The 5,225-nt window shown below is 38.1% G+C and overlaps 1 pseudogene; it reads right to left on the bottom strand.

Annotated features, from left to right (window-relative positions):
• Positions 1–231: 231 nt before the first annotated feature.
• Positions 232–4,750, bottom strand: LOC123540601 (microfibril-associated glycoprotein 4-like; annotated as a pseudogene).
• Between the last annotated feature and the right edge of the window lie 475 nt (positions 4,751–5,225).

Raw genomic sequence — 5,225 nt, 5'->3', positions numbered from 1 at the left:
CTTATGCCAAAAGTTATTCCTTTATCAATAGACACAAGGTCTTAATTCCAAAACTTTCAAAAATCACCATAAATTACTGTTTTTGAGGGCTGATAATTTTGCAAACACACTTCCAAGGGACATCACTGCACTCTCCAGAAGACTGTTAGCAATGCTAGTAGGAGGAAAGTGCAAGATACAGAAGACGCTCAAATTTCAGCAGCTTCCCTGGTTCTTTAGTGTTTCAGGTGTAAAGCACCCATATACGGGACTCTAACCCAATGTTAGTAATTTTTAGTTGGATGAGCGGGGTCTCTGAACTCGCGATCCATACATTCGTAGTCAAACAGTGCTACCACTGGACCACTGCGTCTGCTCTCAAATGATTAAATTAAATTTGATTTGATTTTGGTTTTATGGTGCACCACCACAGTACATGTTATATGGCGCCAAAAATATTCATACGATCCGGAAAGAACGAAACTTCAATTTGTGAGTTACCATATGGGTTGAATTCTCAAATAGGCCCATTTCTATTTATGTTTATTAATAAGTAATTTTGTCCTTCTTTGTTTATAAGACAAATTTATCAATTTTCCGTTAAGTCGATGTTACTAAAAGTCCGTAATGAAACGAAATTTTGTATGGAATCAAAACATTTATAACTGCTGGAATAACATGAATGCAGCAATGCCAAGTGTTCAGACCCTATAAGTAGCCTCTGTAACGATAATTCACACCAAAACTGTACAAAGATTAATACATACATTCTATATATATAAAGCTATATCATTGATCCTTAAATGAAACGTGTCCGTGGTATTGCTCATGATAATGTTATAAAATGAACGGAGGAGAAAACACCGCCGCCAGTGTTTTAACATTGACCATTCATGGCGTTCACCTTAATGGTGACCTTTTAATAGGAACGTTCTTTGTAGTCCAGTAGCCGATACCACCTTGTTGTGTTTTACTGAAAACTCCATTCATGTTTCCCAACCTGTAACAGTTTTTGTTCCACCATCCTCCACCGTCTAAATACTTGACACAGCAATTTTCTGACGTCATATCATTATCCCTGTCATACGTTGAAAATTTCATATTGTTATGGAAACTCAGTAGTTCGTCAATGCTACCCTCATAATTAAAGGCATCTACGTTCATAGTGTATGTAGTTGTCACTCCGTGAACGGTAAACACCTTGTAATGTGCATATTCAGTTGTGCCATCATAATTCTCCATATTGAAATATATCTGGCTGCCATCTCGAGTCAAATGGTGTATCTTCTACAAGCCTAGCCAATGAGATCCGTCAACATCACCAAATCCGCTAACGTAGTCGTCCCAGGATCGGTAAAAGTTTACCTTACGGTCAACCCGATTCTACAATGAAAACAAACACTTTACATTGACAATATTTTCAAACTGGAACTTAGATAAAAAGATTCTACCAGTTGCGTTCTCGTGCTTATCGTGTTTAAATACCAACATTTATCTAAAACATTTTTCTATAAAGCATTACACAGGCGTTACTATCAAATTCTTATAAATTATATGGACAACAAAATATTAACATAATTTATATCAGTACGACCAGTCGCCAAGTATTACAACAATACGAAGTAGATTTTTAGTATTGATAGTAGTGTTCGTCATGTCGTAATATACATCTTAAATCTGGTGAGACAGTGTAATCTGTGTATGTTCTGTACCTTTTTATACCGTAATCTAGTAACCAGTGACATAAACAGGAAAGCCAGTCCGATCCCCACCTTTGTCTTGTAGCAATACAAAAGGAACAGACATATTTCATCTAGGAAGATGGATTAAAGTCCATCTGTTATTGTACCGTTTCAAACTCTTATCTAGTAAAGAGGCACATTACCAGGATCAAAAGTCCAACCCACCCCCACTCATCCCCCACCCCTGCGTCTTGTATCAATACATAAAGAACGGACATCTTCCATCTGGTGAGATAGTGTTAACTGTGTATGTTCTTGTACCTTTTTATACCGTAATCTAGTAACCAGTGACATTACCAGGATATACAGTCCAATCCCCACCTTTGTCTTGTAGCAATACAAAAGGAACAGACATCTTTCATCTAGGAAGATGGATTAAAGTCCATCTGTTATTGTACCGTTTTAAACTCTTATCTAGTAAAGAGGCACATTACCAGGATCAAAAGTCCAACCCACCCCCACTCATCCCCCACCCCTGCGTCTTGTATCAATACATAAACTTCCATCTGGTGAGATAGAGTAAACTTCTTCTGTTCTTGTACTGTTTTATGTTATTATTTTATCTGGTATCGAGATGTATTACCTGGATCAAAGTCCAGCCCCCGTTCGTCATGTCGCAATATACAAAGAATGGGCACCTTCCATCTGGTGAGATAGAAAAAAATCCGTCTGTCCTTGTTCCATTCCTATATATTTCTGAACAGTCTGTAAGATAGAATCTCTAACTTATTAATAACAAGAGTGCCAGAATGTCACAAAAAACGCCCGTCATCAAACTTCTAATTCAAGGGGCATAATTTAAGAGTGCCTGTGACGATTTGGATGGTTATCATACTTTGCCGAGATATTATGCCCACAAACATTGTCAGCAAGTTTGGTGAAGATCAGATGAAAAGTGTTTGACTTAGAGTGCGGACTAGGCTAAATTCGCAGTTCTTTGAGTAATTCAAGGGCTATAATCCAAGAGTGCCTGGGGCAGTTTGGCTTGTTATGGAACTAGGACGCGATATTAAGCCCACAAACATTGTCAGCAAGTTTGGTGAAGATTGGATGAAAACTGTTGGACGTAGAGGGCGGACAAGGCTAAATTCGCTGTTTTTCCAGTGATTCAAAGGTCATAATCCAAGAGTGCCCGTTATCGGACCTGGCCGAGATATTATGCCCACAAACATTATCAGCAAGTTTAGTGAAGATCCAATGAAAACTGTTCGACTTAGAGAATGGACATGCTTTGGACGCCGCCCGCCGCCACCCGCCACCCGCCGCCACGGGTGCTCACAAAATACGCCCCGCTCTTTCAGAGACGGGGATATAAAAATATTGCGTCTGAATTCTGCCAGTATCGTATTGCCTCTTCCAGCCCAACTGAACGACATTTAGCTGTTTTGTTGTTTTTGTGTTTTTGTTGTTGTTGTGTCGTTCCGTTGTGTCGATACGACATCTTTAATCTTTGTCATTGTTTCGTTGTGTTGTTCTGACATTGGCACTAAAATGACACAACGAAAAAATACAGCGCGACATCACGGAGGGACGACACGTATGTACAAGCCAATAATGACGCCCTAAAAATTGTAGCGTGTAATTATTCTTTAATGACAAAATGAAAGATCAGGAAATGCTGCTTGTCGGAGGGACAAATTTTGAGTAACGACAAAACGAAAATGCAACATGTTTAGGATATAGACCGTTATCGACATGTGTATCTTCCTATCATGATGGTCATTAGGCACTCACCGACTTTGACTGCTTGACTAAGGTGTCATGAAAAGTAACATCTAGCAATCCATTAGAAGTAGTCGTTTAAAAGCTTTTCTGTTTTTAGTTCTGTTAGCCCCTACAAGAGGTCAAGAGGAACTATTCATAAGATCTGAGAGAGGTCCATATCAGGACGCTACAGACCAAGTTGGATGAAGATCCATCAACGCATCAGCCTTTGCGGCCCTTAAATGGCGTTTACCGAAAGCCATTCGAAGACACTTGAAATAGTGTTTATGCCAGAATGTTAAAGACCATGATTGTGGACGATCTAGCCAGACTGAGTGGTTTATGAGAAGACATCGTTTAAAGACTGTTTTCTATTTTCAGCCCTGGCGGCACCTTAACTTGAGGGGTCAAGTGGAATCTTTTGAACATGCTGGAGAGAGTTTCATGCAAGGATAATCCTACTGATTCCAATGCAGTGAAAATCTACCAGGTGACGGTTGGCCACAATAGTTCACCTGAACTCTAGGTTTAAGTTGGCATAAATAGCAAAGTTGACTTAAATCATCCACATTAACTCTAACTTTTGTAAATCTATTATTGAGTAAGATAAATGCAAATATAAGACCATTCTTGAGTTAACTCCTTGATTTTTAGAAAGTATTCGTATGGCTGACATAGGTTTATTATGATCGGAAAGTCTTTTTTTTAAATAGTATTTCAAATTTTAAGATAATGGACCCGTAATGACAAAATTTCGGCATTCTCCGGTTGTTATAAGAAATAATTTTCAGTTAAGGCCGAGGGATGCCGAAATCGCATACGGAAGACACGTAATCGCACGGAAATTGCCGATTGATATTACGGGTCAATTACCTTATTTAAAGCAGTTGTTCATTCATACTTTAACATCACAGACTATGCAAAATATTGTCATATGAAAGTACCTAAGCAATCAAGATTTAAAGATAAAGATGTACTTTTAATGGTTGAACCCAGTATAATGGTTGAACCAACGTAGAGGGGCATACTTTTAACACTTAAACTGACAGTATAAAAAAAGTACAAGAATCTAGAAACTATTAAAGAATTTTATCTTTCGGAAAGCCTTCTATAGTCGTAAACGTAGAAGTGTTTTGTTGTTGAACAAGCTTCTGGAGTTGTTGTACCTGAACTTCTAATGCACGAACTTTCATTTCCATTTCCTTTGGGCACGTATTTGGCACTAGCGCATCTGTGTTTGTCGTACACGTCCATGTTTTATGTCCGTAACACACACAACCGACGGCAAGAATAGTGTAAATACATCTCATAATAAGACAGGCCATCGTTTTCCATCGTAAAGTTGTTTTCAGAAGCTACGAAAGAATTCGTCCTTCACTACATTAACTATAAAAGTTCAAATGTAATATACGCAAGACGAGGTCTGCAATCAAAATACAAGTCACCGGATTTATTTTATTTTCTTTCACAGTTAGCCTAAACCTTCAAAATGCATTCAAAGAACTGACATATTATTTATAATATAGAATCCAGCAACATGCAATATAATTGTCATAGAAAATAGAAATTAATTTGCATAAATCGAATATGATATACAAGAAATTGACAAAAATAGATACCTTGTATAAAGAAGAAATAAATCTTAATACTTCGCAAGCGATCCGCCAAGCTGTGAACTTTGTCGTTCGGCACTGATTTAACTGTGCCCATTAAGTAGAGTAGCAAACATATTGTTGCAGGTGAGGCCCTGGACGTAAGATAAACGTGTTACGTGGTAGTCTGTAGTACGCATATGGCTTA

Source organism: Mercenaria mercenaria, unplaced genomic scaffold, assembly GCF_021730395.1.
Source record: "Mercenaria mercenaria strain notata unplaced genomic scaffold, MADL_Memer_1 contig_4661, whole genome shotgun sequence".
Classification (NCBI taxonomy): Eukaryota; Metazoa; Mollusca; class Bivalvia; order Venerida; family Veneridae; genus Mercenaria; species Mercenaria mercenaria.
This window is presented reverse-complemented; position numbering and strand designations above follow the sequence as displayed.